Source organism: Papilio polytes, unplaced genomic scaffold (assembly GCF_000836215.1).
Source record: "Papilio polytes unplaced genomic scaffold, Ppol_1.0 DF822845.1, whole genome shotgun sequence".
NCBI classification, from domain to species: Eukaryota; Metazoa; Arthropoda; class Insecta; order Lepidoptera; family Papilionidae; genus Papilio; species Papilio polytes.
In genome coordinates, this window is record NW_013526359.1 from 4,833,361 (window position 1) to 4,850,416 (window position 17,056).

The 17,056-nt window shown below is 33.2% G+C and overlaps 1 protein-coding gene across 2 annotated transcripts in view; it reads left to right on the forward strand.

Annotated features, from left to right (window-relative positions):
- Positions 1–17,056, forward strand: part of LOC106105518 (transcription factor SOX-6) — a 216,112-nt gene that overhangs the window by 41,478 nt on the left and 157,578 nt on the right. The window contains exon 2 of one of the 2 annotated variants that reach the window (XM_013285881.1): positions 10,633–10,670. The exons of the other annotated variant lie outside the window; for it this stretch is intronic. The gene's annotated coding sequence lies outside the window, so the exon portion shown is untranslated. The remainder of the gene's footprint in view (positions 1–10,632; positions 10,671–17,056) is intronic. 2 annotated transcript variants of the gene reach the window in all.

The window sequence follows — 17,056 nt, forward strand, 5'->3', positions numbered from 1 at the left end:
TTTTATAAGAGGTCGATTCTAGTTAGGTTCTTTTAAATTTTATAAAATTTGTTTAATAAATACTGAATGTTTATGATGTAATGTTAGTTAAATTATAAACATAAAAAAAAACTTGCTGTCGTCCTCGACTTTTACAAATGTAAAGAAAAAAACATTAAGTAGGTAACCTTTGTGTTAATGCAAGCTGTAAATTATTTCTGTGCGATTTCATTCAGACTCATTTTGGAGTTACGTTGTAACAAACATCCATCCGTTCAACTGTCGCTTTTATAATATTAGTAAAATCGCATTACTAAGTGCGTGAATTTGAGGTTATTTCTAAACGAACTTAAACTAAGTAAAACTGATTCAAGCACTATAACAAAAAGCGTGTTCAAACAAGAGGCATGACACGCAAATTACGTGCGCATTACATCCAATAGCGCTGTGCCCACTGACAATCTGTCATCGATATAAAACTCCTGACCTCGGCTGGCACGATTGTTTCACGGCTGTGATTGATGCCTGCACCGACTAGTGGGCAGCTGTTACCTCGCCTCAAGGAACAAGCGAAAAGCGGGTATCAACATTGCTCTATAAAATCTATTTGTAATTCATTTCTGAATTAAGACGATTAGTTAGTAGTAAATTGCTAGCTTGGGTGAATTATAAAGACAAGGCAACGCGTTTCGAAATTAACAAGCAATTTTCAATATTTGTCGTTGTTATGCTACATTATAGGGATATATTCGACAAATGTTTCGTCAATAGTACTTTAAAATGAAGCTCATCTCGCGATCTTTCAATATAACAAATATTTGTTTAAAGTGTCATCTACGGTACATCCATAATAGAAGATAGATTTACGTGTATTTTTTATTCTATTTGGTTGTAGTACGCTTTTGACTTGGACCACCGGTAAACTAAGCGTAGCGCTAGTGAGAAATCAAACATCGTTCTGCTAACAAATTGAATATCATACCTTCGAGATGTGTTTCTCAGCTGGTGACGCATTTCTATTGTGATTTATTTGACGTCAATTTAGTTACGTCTTTTGATCGTTGGCTCAACTGCTTTTTATGAAAATTATACGCTACTATTAACTTACGTATCCAAAGACTTATAATTTAGTTCTTAACAATATTTTTAACAGTTATTTCAATAAGTTAAATTGTTTAGAATACCGTAACAAAATTTCTATTTAGAGGCACATTTATTTATAAAGTTCATCACACTATGACATTGACAATTCAATTTTCCTTCCAACAGAAAATATTTTTTAAGAGATATGTTGACATGAACTTAACATATAAAATAGAGTCTTCAAGAATTTAAGAAGTTTTTTTTTTATATTCCTTCTGGATTTTATACAGTATTTTAAGATGCAAAGTCTATGGCTGATAAATTGTAAATTACACAATTAGTTGCTTAAATACAGATTTAGTTTGGTAACTAGTTGATCATTGTAGATGAGAAGCTTAGCATCAAGTCAACAGCTACAGTATATCTACGTAAAAAGCGTAAACGCAATTAAATGTACTTGCGTCAAGAGAACTTTCATGAAGCATTCACTAGCTAACGACATTGTGAACAGTTCATCGAACTTTGAACAGAATCAAACGAGCATTAACGATCTTTGTTACAATAACAAAAATCAAAACCCCAACAAAAACTAATCTCCAAGTTAAAAGGCATAAAAAGCGATGGCCTTCCATCTTGTGGTCTCTAATGACAATATTATTATAACTTGATCAATCTCGTACATATTTATTGCCAAATACTATATTATTTCTGACAATTCTTACTGCGTCTTTACAATCGACAGCGTTAAGTTCTTAAAACGCACTGCTATCTTTTTTATTCCGATTGTGTACGGTCGGCAAAAACGACCAAAGAGAAATATTACAAAAGCTTTAAAAAATGCAGCTTTAGACTTTGTAATAGTAGCTTTTTAAAATAATAATTACAATTAAAATTACATTGGGATTTCTCTAATAATAGACATTGAGTACTTTTGCAACAGGTTTAATATGTTTTATACAATATAAAATAGTTGTTACTTTAAAAATGATTGCAAAATCGCTCCATGTTAGTGACATATGTATTTTTGTTGTTAAAAAATTATGTATGATATGCCTGATGTTAATTAGAACTATTCAGGAAGTGAAACATTCCATACGAATTGAGAACCTCCTTTTTGAAGTCGGTTAAAATGTACAAACAATCAATTACTTTTGCCGACCATACTTTCTAGCATTGCGCCCATACAATCATCGAATCAGAATACAATCTGACAATTAGATTATCAAGTGTATTATTGCTGAGTCATTGCGATTAGGAGCATCGTCGATGTAGCGAGCGTTGCCGGTAGCTTTTGTTACCGTTTTATTATCTTTACGACTACTTACATTCGAACACGGAAGTTTTTATGGAACAGTATCAAAATATTTATGCAATGACTCTCTTTTTGACAGTTGATCGAGTGAATGAGTGAATGATAATGATTGTGAAAGGATTGGTTAGGAGTTCATTTGATATGGATGCGATTTTGATGTAATTGTATAATTAAAACTTACCTTAATCTAATCTAATATAGAAAAGAAGCTTTAAAATACACGATAACCCAAACCAAAGTAGGCTTTGCCATAGGCTAATCAACACGTTTACTGCCGCAAGTAAAATTACAATTCTTTATCTGGTGCGGCGGCGGGCCTAAATACGCCTAATGATATTTTCGCCGGTGCCAGGCAGGTCTTTCTAGACCCACCAGCACTAGGATAGATTAAATTGCTAATACTGTGTGGAATCATAATGAATACGTTTTATGTAATATAATGCATACACCTGAGATAATCGAATCGTACTAGCGAGGAGATCATAGTTTTCTTCCTCCGCACCAGGTTAAGTATCGCGTCAGGCCCATATCGGACTGTCCCTCGGTGAGCGTGTTACGTTTTTCAAAATTTTGTTATGGTTCCTATTAAATAAATTTACTTGGAAGGTTCTTGCTTTACTATTCTACAATGTTAAACGTGTGCCTGTCAGTATACGTGAGAGATTACAAGCGTGAAGATTCAAAGCTCACCTAAATGATCGTAATTCTAACCTAACCCTCAATTAAATAACAATATCTTACGCGCAGCTCAACGGTAATTTCGCATTCTGAAAGATTACATAACGCTAATAGGTGTAAAAGCGCAAGTTCGCCCGGGAATCGAACCGGCGTACAGCGACCTCTATGGGTCACGTAACATAATTGATTTACACCGCTTCGGACTATGCATTAACATAAGATAATGCTTAACCTCTGACACCGGTTTTAAAATTTCACATCACCAATTTAACAAGACACGCCGCACTTACGTGTATTGGAGCGTTACAAAATCATATTTGTATTGTTCCTAATGCATTAAAGCAATTGTTTTTTATTAAAAAAAAAAAAAAAACTGTTTGAAACTTCGGAGGCAAAGAATTTATTTCTTTGTTCGTCTTTAGCCTAGAATTAAATCAGTTCTAAATTAATAAGATCGGTTACCTTATAGATATATTTAGTTGAGATAGTTTTCAATTGATCCAAGATTTAGATCTTAGAACACGCTGTATAACTAACCTCTCTTATAATCGCTTCAATATAATGCAGTAAAAAACATAACTAAGTAGGACGCCGTATTTCATGTTTTCTTTAATCGTCTGTAATTACTTTACGCAATCAATCAAGATTATTATTTTATTAAAACCATCGTAGGCCTAGCGTTTATTTTAAAATTATTTTTCTCGTTTTACCGCAATTCCTTGAATTCCTATGTTTTTTTCTAAAGAAACTTCGCACAAATTAAATGTTAAATTATCAAGAAAAAAGTTATTTGTACAAGCTTTGATTTATCTTAGCTCTCAATCTATATACTGACTAGAAATACAAAACCCTTCGTCATGTTAAAGAAAAATATGTAATTTATTTATTTACTTACTTTAAAAGACTACTGAAACGCCATGCCAGGATTTGTATATTCGTGGTAACGCTATAGTAACGTAGCTGTACTATAAACGAGAGTTTTTTTCCACATAAATGTATAGCAAAAATGTTATCTCTGTTTTTCTTTAAAAGAAAGAATGGGATATCAGATGTTAAAGCGCAAATAGTGATAATAATTCAGAAAAATGTGTCATTAGAAGACACCGTAATCAACTTTTTGATATGGTGTTAATTGTTCAGATACTGAGATATGGATTACGTACTTAGTTATTTGAACACCCTATTTAGATAACACGATCGTCAGACCTTTTTCCGTGTTGAATACCTACGTTTGCAATCTTGGAATTCATATTACAATAAAGGCTTTAGCTCTATTCATTGAATAATCACATTGAAAACTGAATGCAAACTTAATACGGCATGTTTTAATTAAAGATACAATTTATCCGGAACAATCGGAATTATTTTGCCTTATTGTTTTCCATCTTTGCCTACGCTAGAGCCAAATGAGTTCACAATGTTATGAGAAGATTTACTTGATGGTATCTTAAAAAGGAAGCCGCTGGTATTTCAACACAATGGTATCATTTGAGGCTGCCTTCAGGCAAACTTGGTGTAACAGTACTATGTAATTTCTTCTACAATGTTTCGAAATCTTCTATTACGTCATATGTTACTTCGCGTATGCAAAAATGATTGGTAGATTAAAATTGACTTAAACATACATAACATCTTTTTTAACAGTATTTGTTTATTAAAACTTTTAAACAAAATTGAAGAATGCTGCGTTAAAATTTGTATATACACATATAGAATAGCAACAGAAAGAGCATAGGGGTCAACTTATAATGGACGTATGTTTTTTGTGATGCACAATGGTTAGTGACCTTTACTTTTAGAACGCCGAGTGTCCGTTTATAATTGTTGTTTATTTTAGTGTACGAGTGCGTCGAACACTAGCGACCGCCCGTGGCTCTGCCCTTGCCTCTGACCCCAACCGTCGAGGCTTTACTTGACCGCTAAGTGTCTGTCAGTGCAAATACACTAGTACACATGATGCCTGTTTAGATGCTCATGATATAATTAATGCAATGTCTTAAGCTATAAGCCTTGTAAGGCTGATGTGTTGTTTCAGGCGAATTAACGAGGTAACATCTAACTGAACAGTTCAAAACACAGCAGGAGTCTAGCTATAGATACTGATTTTGGGAGCGTCTAAAGTAGTTAACATCACAGATAATAGATGGCACTGTACAATATTTTGTTTATGCTTTTATCTTTTCTTTCGTTTGTTAATTTGTTTTAGCAGTTTGAGAGATGTATGAATGTTATTAGTGGTAGGTAAATATTAAATCGATTTAATTCATAGTACAGCCTTCATATTTGTACTCTATCCATATCGTACGAGCTCACGAAGCGATATTAAGTTCGCACTGCGCGCCATTCGCGTGTGAACAGAACTATGGACATATTTGCTTTGTCCACATTACAAACAACCTCTGGACGCAAAGCAAACAAGAAAACATGGTGTGTGTTCGGACAATCGTTACGGTGGTCGTGCTATTGTTGGGACCACCGTAGTGTCGTGTCTCGACCGCACCAGCCTTTTGTTTAAGCAACTTTCACAATTAACTGGAATATGTGAAAGGAATTTAACAGCTGTAGTGAAAAATAGTCAATGCGTATGCTTGATTTTGTTATTGCAATTAAATGTTTTAATACTGTTGTTGTAGATTACGATAATTACCAAATACACGTTGCAGACATTTACTATTTAGAGTTTCCTTTATTTTATTATATTTAAGCCTTACGATTCCTTACTTTAGATAAAAAATTGCGCATAAACTTCGTAGGAAATTGCAATACTGTTAAACTTAGTTGTTGATTCTTTAAATAAACTAAGTTTTAGATATGTTATCTATGATCCGTTGCAACTAAATATGATTCAGAGTTATTAATATTATTTTTGACATTAATATATCAGGGTACTACATCCGTCCAGTCCTGACTTTATTTTACGACATTTTGAATTGACGACAAATCAAAATGTCACATTAAATTGTTCAAGTATTTCGCTGGTGTTTAGTAGTGCACTTTGACTATAGAGTAATGGACTAGGCAAAGAACCGCCATATTTGTGTGAATTAAGGCAATTTTTGAGGGTGGTAGGGATATAATGACACTTTAAGATTAAGATAAGACTTAAGGAAAATTACGATAAGTACTCATACAAAACAAACACACAAACAAGTAAGTTAATTGTTCGTTATTATTTGATAATAAGACGTTTGCCAGGTCCTTTAATTAATAGTCAAAGGTATTACGTCTATGCTTCTGCTGCGATAGAATTCAATGTAATAAAAATTCAATCGCCAATACAGAGCGACTGACTGTTGATGAAAATGGATGAGGCGAAAGTTGTGCCAGCCGGGTTCAAGACATGTTGCATATATTCTTATCTCAACCACCTTGTCTATAAGATTTAATACCTGAATTTACGATACCTTAGGAATCGTCAACAATCTAGGAATAATAAAGTACTTACAATCATGTAAGGATTATTTTAATGGACTTATTAGCTTACTTCAGGAGTTCATGAAATTATATGAAATATTAGCTTTCGCGCCACGTGGAACTTCCACGTGAAATTAAAAAACAAACATGAGTAGCCTATGTGTTCTTCCAGACTATTCTCTACATCTCTGCCAATTTTTAACGAGACCCGTTCAGCAGTTTATGCTACAAACTCTAACAAACATTCATCCCTCTAAACTTTCGCATTTAGAATAGTAGTACGTATTAACAATATTTAAATATCCACTAATTGCACTTTCATTAGACGCGTATTTTCCTTAAAAATCGATGGCTTAAATGTCTCGTATGAATTGTGTGGCATCGTCAATGTTTGCTCATTGTGTTTCGTAATTGAGACCAGCGTTGGAGGGCACTCGCTACAGTCGAGTACGTCGTTAACTCTTAACACAGTTAACACAATGTGTCGATGACACGACGTAAGCGGTTACTGTTTATGAAAAAAACGGTGAGTGGCTACTTGCGTCATTACGCTTGATTGAGCTTTACGTCCGGGTTACGTTTTGATGAACTTCAGTAGTAGGGAGATCGTTTACAATACAGAGGATGTAGCACGAAAATTTGCGAGAAAGTGTTCGTAATGTCATCGAAAATAATGCATTAGATTCGTGCAGCAATAACGAGCGTAAACTACACCGACTACACTGATATAATTGTCGTTGTTGTCAATACTTTTTCGGAAATTCTCGTGCTATGCCTCAGCTTAATAGAGTGTAGTAACATATTGTTATTTCCTTCTTTATGAAATCGATAAGAATCAGATTATGTATTTCGCACATATATCGGCACAGGAAACTCAAATTTTTGGCATGTGGAAATTCATTCAAAGATGAATAAATTAATGGTTAATTGAATTCATTGAGTCTTTAGTTCTACAAAACGTAGCTATATTTTTTTATTCTTGAATTATAAAAAACATTTGCAACTTATTAAACTCAATTTATCAAAACTTACACCACAATAACAGGATCAATCACATTCATTGAATTCGTTTTACAAAAAACTTTAACAATGACAGGAACAAGTGTTGCTCAAAAACGTTGTCCGTCAATACATGTGCGTCATATACGCGGTAATTAATCACGTATCCCCTCTTGACACTTTTTATACTTTGATAGTTTAATTACGTAAAGATAAAAAAATTGTTAACAGCCAATTGAATATACCTATATGGTGTACTATTGTTATTTTCAGACATCGTAATTTATTATTTCTTTAAATCCCCTATTTCTGTTCTTACATTTGGTAAAGTGAGATAAGGGTATCTGAAGAATATATAGCGTGGTGGACATGTTATGCGACGAGACGATGGGGATATAAACCAGAAAGTGTTAAGAATGAATGTGACTATAAAGAAAGGGGAAGACCAAAGTATGGATGGATTGTGTGAAAGAGGATATGTTTAAGAAAAGAGTGGATTCAGATATGACGGCTGATAGAGATGTATGGAAGAGCAGCACACACTGTGCCGACCCTCCGTAAGGGATAAGGGCAAGTTGATGACGATGTATCTGAATACAATCTTTAATTTTCCTGGACTGAACTATTTTTACTGTCCTTACTATGAACTATACGACTTTTATAGTTGAAGTTTACGCTCTACGACTGATATTTTTAAAGTGAACTCGAGGTAACAAGTTCTTTTTACATTAATATAATAATAATAAATCTTGTTTTAATATGTTTTTTTGTCATCTTTATAATGGATTGGTAATATTTTATAACTCAATAAATAACCTCTAAGCTAACAGTGCTATCCAATAGAAACATCAACTGTCAATCAAATATGAAGAATTACTTGTGCCATACAGCAATTGGCTTTACGATGGAAATTATTGGAGTGAATAATGTAATATGTGTTATTATTAATAACTAGCTTTCGCCCGCGACTCCGTCCGCAAGTAATTAAAAAAAATGAAAGTGAGTAGCCTATGTGTTCTTCCAGACTATCCTCTACATCTACACGATCATCGAAATTCGTTCAGCCGTTTAGGCTAAAAACTCTAACAAACATTCATGCCTCTCTCCATACATCTATCTAAACTTTCTCATTTATAATATTAGTATGTTATATGCAGGATCTAGAATAATGTTTATTGTACAAGCGTATTTAAGTACTAAAAGCCTAACGGCACCGACCACCTTGTATGCTTGTATACTACTTGGCTGTTACGTAAAGCACAAGCTACAAGCTTATATTAACTTGAAATTCAGCTTATTTATCTAATTAAAAATATTGTAAGTAAACCTCTTTATGTGAATTAGCGAATTATTAGAGGGAAGAGTCATGAAAATTTGTGATGACTGAAAAAAGACATCCAGAATGCAGGATGAACTAAGTAACATGCATCAGATAATTTTTTTCTTTAATGTATGATAATTCTTGTACAATTGCGGAAATCCGCGGTGTTCCATTTCAAAATTGCCATGTTCATTGCAACGGGACAAACTCCGTCTGTTCCTATAATTAACTAATTAGATAACACTGAATGCAAACGAAGGGATAATGAAAAGAAACTAGCCGTATTTCACTAATCGACTTTTTTTTCGTAGACGCATTTATATGCTGGGTTTTTGTTTTTCCGCGTCTCGTCTCAAAATGTAGCTTTTAACATAGAACATCGCCAATTTCCCCAACTGTACCTATAAGTAGTTATATGTGATTTTCTCTTTTTTTTTACCAATCATCATTAACTATGTTATACGGATATTTCGCCATAGTCTGTGATATTGACCGACCAAAGTTTACATTCAAATGTGACTCAAACGAGATTGGTATTTTCCGTCTCCGTGTTCATTGTTAGCGAATCTTTTGTTGACTCATCCGCGAATAGATTATAAAAATCTCGATAATAATGAAGTTCCACAATTAATGGGTTGTAAAATACCTGACGCTAAAATGGCGCTTTACGCATAAACACATGTAAATCAGAATATTTGTGAATTTTTCTTATAATTTTAATTTATGCGCGTAGTTGTATAATTTGGTGAATCTAAGCAGAGTATGTAATGAAAGATTTTATTTTTCCTTACTATTATTAGACAACTTATTAAATTGATACTGTCGCTTTTAACTCAGAGCAATACTTCTCGTCAAGACTTAGGATGCGCGCCAAATCTATCCATACTTCTAGTGACATTGACAGCTGTCAGCTAGGGACTTGACGTTTATGCCGATAATCTAGAGTTGCGCCAATTCTATAGCACGGTACTAATTTTATTCCTAACACTATAAATGGAATAAACACATGGCTTTTATGATAATTGCTTAGAACGTAACCCTTATATTGCTTAGAACAATGTGTATAAATTTCTCTATCATTCTTTTATCTACACTTTCTAAATATCTTCATACAGTTAATCATCACCGGTCCATTCTATGCCACTGCCGTTAACCGATTTAAATAAATCGAAATTATAAAAAACGTATTCGCCACAACTCGAAGGTAACAAACAGGTTGCTAAAAGTAAATTTATGTATTCAAAAAGCATCATTTTAGTTGCCTTTATCTCACACAAAGGCTTTCAACACTTCTTTGAAAAAGCCAGTCATCGCGAATCCTTTATTCTCGTTTTAATTAAAATGGAATATTTAAATGTGTAATTTATGAATGCTGCCACTATAAATAATTCGTTAAAAACAATGTTTTAAAAATCTTTTGTTTGTTTGTAAATTGAATAGCTTTTAATCATACTTTTAGTATTAAAAAGTTAACAATAATACGTTCTTATTCAAACTTTAAATTAGCAAAGTTATGCAATATCTGTATTTGTAAATGTTTTATGTCAAACTTGAAATAAATTGCGATGCAATTCGATCTATATTTCAATTTCTTATTGGAAACGTGGTAAAAGTATTTTTAGAACAATAAAATGATCTTAAAAAGTCCGTAATTGTTTCAAATAGATCGCGGAGATTAAAATTTGCTTCTTACATTTTGTTACATAAGGATAGGCAACGCATCTGCGATCGCGGATGTCTATGGGCAGCGGTCGCTTCGTCATTTTGGCGGATTCAGGTGGCTGCTTGCTCGTTTGCCACCTTATGTTATGAATAAAAAAAATCTAATCTATATTTTTCTTTGCAGGTAGGAGATCAAAAAGAAAATGCTTCGTTGACAGTAAGGTAAGAAAAATCCATTTATGTCTAATGTTATCTTAACATTATTTGTAAACCTAACCAAAAATACAAAGTTATAGACTTCTTTATAACATCATCTCACCTGCCTTATCCTACTCCCGTAGGGTCGGCGCACCGGGTTTTCGTACTCCAAAGCACTTTATCATCCGTCATCTGTCATCACTCCCTTCTTGATCATGTCACCTTTCACGCAATCCATCTATCTCTTTCTAGGTCTACCTCTACAGGTGTATCCCTCCACATTCATAACTAACGTCCGTCTTGTTAGATGCAATTCATCCCTTCTCATAACATGCCCATACCACTCTAACCTTTTACTCTTTATTTTCTCAACCACTGGGGCTACTCTCAAACTAACTATATAGACTTCTTTATAACATCACTTTTTAATCTTTTTTAAACATGTTTTTTAATTCCCGGTCAAACTATAGCGCACGCATTGTAGAGCATTTTCTTAAGGGCGAAGGTAAGAATGGAAGTAAAGTGTTAGGAAGTAGAAATACATAACTAAAACTTACAATATGGTTATTTATTTATGTTCAGAAGTTAGTTATGTTATAAAATATTGACTCAGTTTACAATTTAAATCAATATTACGATATATTTAGTTTTTTTTGGTTCAAATTTAAACAACAAAAGATAGCAATGTGAAAGTAATTGTCGATACCATTTTAAAATTTATTATGTCACTTTTATGTGTTAACGCATAAATAAGTATACTTTATTTTAAAAAGAAACTTGAGTGCTGACATTTATGTTCATTGTTATTGTTGTAGAATTATTTATGACCGTAATTTATTTCTAACTTAGAAATGTATAACATTTAAGTGATGCGTTGAAGTCTTTTTAACCAAAACATAAACCGGAAAGCTACCATTATATCCTACCTAAGACAGTATATTTATGTAACACTAGCTTTTACTTGCAATTTTTTCTGCGCAGTAGTAAAGAGCGTCTCTCTTGCTGGCAGATAATGTTGTTTTTACATATATTTTTTTAGTGAAGACTGGATGGATATTGGGATGGTATTGATATATGAATACAAGTATAAATGCGGTCTAAACCCGCAGAATACTCAATACAAGTGATATTATATTACCATTAGTAAGCAAAAACATAAGAACCGTCATAATACTTAACGTATACGTGCGTGAGACAATCACACTTGAGTTCAAACTGCCGAAACATTTACATAAAACTTGTTGTTGTCTCTGTCATTCCAATTCAAAACAACAGAGACAACACGTACAGTTGTTATAACAGACTATAAACAATATTATCGATTGCTTAACCCTAACATCGATGGCTCCTATGTAAACTATCGTAAGTTACAATTTTGCATTTTAATTATTTTACTTCTCTTAAATTGCCTTGACAAATATTACTATCTGTGCAAATTTGAAAGTTCGTTGGAAAATACAAGAATTTTATATGTAGATCATATGTCCACGATTTTTCCAACGTTGAATAGCTAACTTTAAAAAGTCGCGATTCAAACGTATGACACTTTACATAGGAGCCATTGATATCATCATTATCATCTACTAGGAAAATAGTTTCCTAATATTTCCAACTATAAAAGATCGTTCGGTATATCTAATCGCTTCCCACGAAACCTAAACATATCTTTTGCATATGGAAGGCACTACGTCCTTTTGTGGTGTCAAAGGTGCAATAATATATGACCAATGCATTGTCTTTGTAGAAATTATCTTACTTAAGTTAGAAATAAAGACAGTTTGTCAAGTTTCATAAGAATCATACTTCATATCAATATTAAAAAGGCGAAATTTTGGATGGATGGATGTTTGGCCCATATGTAGAACATAGTCTGGATTAACATACTCTTATAGGTTACAAATATTTTTTATTAATATAGCACAGATGAAGTCGCAGGCAAAAACTAGTTTAGCTATAATTAAGCATGTTATTGTACACATATTTCGACAGTGCTGTATGTTTTGCAATAATTTTAATTTCTAACACAAAAAAATGTTCCAAATAAAGTTATGAAACATCTATCATTTATTACACATGCGTAATCAAGAGCAAATCAATGCAAACAAAATTATCTAATTTGTATTTGGCCAGCTATCATCGATTTCTAACTCTGCTTTAAACAGTTATCCAAGCGTTACAGAACCACGATTGTTTTGAGCTTTCGCAACCCGGAGCGTCCACTCTCGATCGAGTGCGGCCGATACTCGCGAATACCCATCTACAGCGTGTTTAGAAAGTCGTCGGATTATTTAATTGAGAACGTGTGAACGCTAGCCTATCATTTGTTCGACTTTGAACGCGTATCACTTCAAGGTTGTCATCGCTTCAATATGACTTAGGTGTTAGATAATGTGGTTTACTATTTGAGTTTTAATTTAATTTTTAGTGTACATACTGTAGATAGTTAATTAAAATATCGCATGTCTCTACTAACTTTTTAATCTATCTATTGTTTTAAGATTAGTTACGCTAATTTGTAAATGCATGTTACATGTTAGTAGACTACATATTTGTATGTATTTTATTGTGTTGTATTTTTTTATCGTTAGAGTTGCTTAATACTCGTACGATGTTAGAGGAAAACGATACTAAAAATGGTTTTACCATTAAGCTGTGTAATGGAAGACATTAAGCAACTGTACAGAAGTCGTTTTACATCATTCCGAGCGTAGTTTATTGTGAGAAATAAATTGTGGGCTGCGGATCATGTAATTAGGTAATCGAATTACAATATATTTTACAATAGCTATTAAAATATTAACAATGACACTCACGATTTTATGAGAAATTGGGTGGTCAGAAATTAAAATTCTTTGGTGAAGTTGGAATATATAGTAAAAATACTTCAACGAAAACAAGTGGTAGATTCCTTATATTGTGTAACTGAACTCATCAAACGTTACGATTCGATTCCGGTTATTTTTGTAAGAAATAGCTGTGGAGAAACTATAACATTATGATAATATAATCATGCTCATTATTGTTAATTATGTTATCAAGCAGAACGGTTTAAAATGTCTAAAAAAATTGGAAGAAAAAGAAAATATGTATTTCTTTAACTGGGAACTGTATTAAAGTTCGATTAGCCGTATATAATTTTATTACAAAAATCGATATCTTAATTCAACGGAGCATCGGTCATTGTTAATAAGAAATAACGTCCGAGTGAGATTTCTCTTAGAAAGCCGCCTTAGTAAAAACAACAATCAATTTTTAATTTATTCACAAACATCGAGAACAATCGATCAGTCCGGCGCCTCTATAGCTCTATAGCCGGCACTATGATCGATTGCTTGTCACACGACAATCGATTTGACAGGCATCGATAATTAATCGAGTACTCGATGTTCGATGCGTGCATATAACTCGGTGTGACGTATTTTTTAACCGACTCATATTTTAATTTAAAATATTAAATGAAACTGCCAATACATGAACTGATACGGTTTACATCATTACTCATACATGTGATGGTATTATGCAAGATGTACTCAGTTTTGTACCGAAATACAATAATAAATAAAAATTTGATAGTTTTCATAAAAAAATCAAAAAAGAATGTACTCGTAAATTCTTATAAGCTAAAATAATTAATTAATAGCAAATATCTACTAAACATTAGCATAGTAGTTCTATCGAGAGTAGTGTAACTTTCTAGATACTGTGGAAAAACTTTATTTTTTCCTAGAACTCTGCACTGAAACTTTTAATATCTATTGGCATCCCATTTTATTTCTATGACAAAAAGATACTACAAGTGCAGTTGCGGAAGTCGCTGTTCCGCTTGAATATAAATTGCCTTGTCAATTGCAACAAAACAAACGCATCATCTCACAAATAACCAATTAGGTAGTAGTAAGTTGTTAAAGACGAAATAATCTATATCAATTAGCAATGTACCCCTTCGTACAGGCACATTTAAAAGCAGCATCCTATTGTTTTTTGTACCACCTTTTTTACAGTGGTAGAGCCTGCTTTAACATCTTCGCACGAATGGGCCGGCTCGCCCGGGTCAATACCACGACCACACAGAAAACAGGCCTGAAATGGAAGCAATTCCGCGTTTCGTCTGATGAGTGTGGTGCCGGTCTCTTTTCACCCTTTTCTTAAGAGGAAAGGATGGAAAGGAAAAGTGGATTTGACGGTGAGGAGACGCATAGGAAGGGGAAATGTCCTCTTTATGTGCGTCTCCTCCTCCGTCAGTTTAGGGTAGGCAACGCATCTGCAATTGCGGATGTTTATGGGCAGCGGTCGCTTTCCATTTCGGTGGATTCAGGTGGCCGCTTGCTCGTTTGCCACCTTGTAGTATAAAAAAAAAAAAACACCTACCTCAATGTGTACAAAACTTACAAACGACTGCAGCTTTTGATGTGGAATACCGCCAGATACTCCGATTATACAAGTGTCACGGCAATGGAATTCCACGGTTTAAGGTCGATTTCCACACCTTGGAAACTCAGCCAGGAGTTATTTAGCTACTCAATAAATTTGTGCAACATTAAAATGTCGTTTAAGCATTGATTATTTCAGTCCGACAACCATAAGTTATTGTCAACTGCGAAATTAGGTATTTAAAGTGTTATAAATTCTTAAATATAGGTAATATAATATTATTATGGTGCTACTGTCGTTTTTATGTTTAATTTATATCGAATATTAACCGAAAGTTGTTAATACTTCGGATTGGCTTTGTTAAGTAAATCATTTTTAGTCGTAATCCTTATGTAAAGCAATAAAAATCAACACTTTAGTATAAATACAATTAGAATTTTAGAAAACTTTAAAAAGATAAAGTAAAGTTAATAAAAGGGGCCAGATGTTAAACGAAAAGTTAGGTTTATAGTAAATCATAAACTCTTCACTTATTAATATAACTTGATCGTTTACGTCTATTCAGTTATCGAATTGCATAAATTTCAGTTGTGCTATAACTGAATTGATTCACGTACAATTTATTATTAAATTCATCTTACACAACGACAGACACAAAGCTCTAAAACATTACGATTCTTGCAAACGACAGTAATAAAGCATAACGAAGTCTATTGATCTTGGATACGTAGGAAACTGGCTCTAAATCAATTCCAACATTCACACCTGTACCTAGCCTACATTTTGCTAACACAACTTGCAATAACAATATAACACTAAATCCCAAAGCGAACGCTCAACTGATGTAGTGCGTAAATCAATTTTTCGCAACAAAAGCTTACCGCATATCCAATAAGATATAACTTACAAATTAAAATTAATTAAATTTCAACTCTATTCCTGTACACGTAAAGATTGAAATCCAATAAAATACAGTTAGTAGTTGAAGCTATTCAATGAAGAAGGAAGATAACAATGCATACTTGTGTCCACTCGCAAGTCTTGAATGCTTGCGCCAGATTTGAGTCGGCACAGGGACTGCGATGTCCGTATTATGTTAACATTTATTTAGTACCATGCTATTAAAGTAACTGGTAAGATAGATGGCGCTACGGAAACAATAGGATGTTATAACTCTTACGAGATACAATATTATACAACACATGTAAGTACAAAATTCAACGGAAATCAAAAATTCTCATAATTTTTCGCATTTAATAGGATTGATGGAGTTTAAATACTGTTAGTTTATTTAGTAGCTGTCATCCGCAAACTTCGCTGGCGCAAATTCGGACCACCCCTTACGCCATTCTAACAGTGCGGAATTTAAAAAAGTAGCCTGTAATATCTATGTCATGTCTATGTCAGCTACCCTTCAGTAAAAGTCCCATCGAAATCGGCCCAGCCGTTACGGAGATTACCCGGAGCAAACGCGGCCTGCGGACAGACAGACATTTTTTTTAAATGCATTTTCGTTATCAGCTACGAAAATACATCATCTTCCCGAAATCTGGAATTTTTCTTTTGATATTACAAACAGACACTACAATATTATTATATGTATATATAGATAAATGATACCAAATGTGATTTAATCTGTACAAAAACAATATACTATCAATATTTGGATATTAAAGTTTGTAGATTTTAACAGAACAAAGACAATATTAAAATAGAACAAATTAAACCAGTCCATTACCTTTATACACATGGCATTTCGCCCTTGACATAGATTAAAACAACTATTGTAATGATTTATTCAATTATCATCCAGTAAACTATCATTACAAATACGTTCACTTAAAAACATGCTCCTAATATAGAATTCGTGCCATATGTTACGTCGCTTAGAATGTTACTATAGATATTTTCACGCGCCAATCCCTAAAACTAATTTAAATTTAATCTTCAATTTCCATTAATTTGAAATATGTAAAAAGACACATAAAAATACAAACAACCATATTACGAACGACGAACAAATTTGATCACTTTTTGTT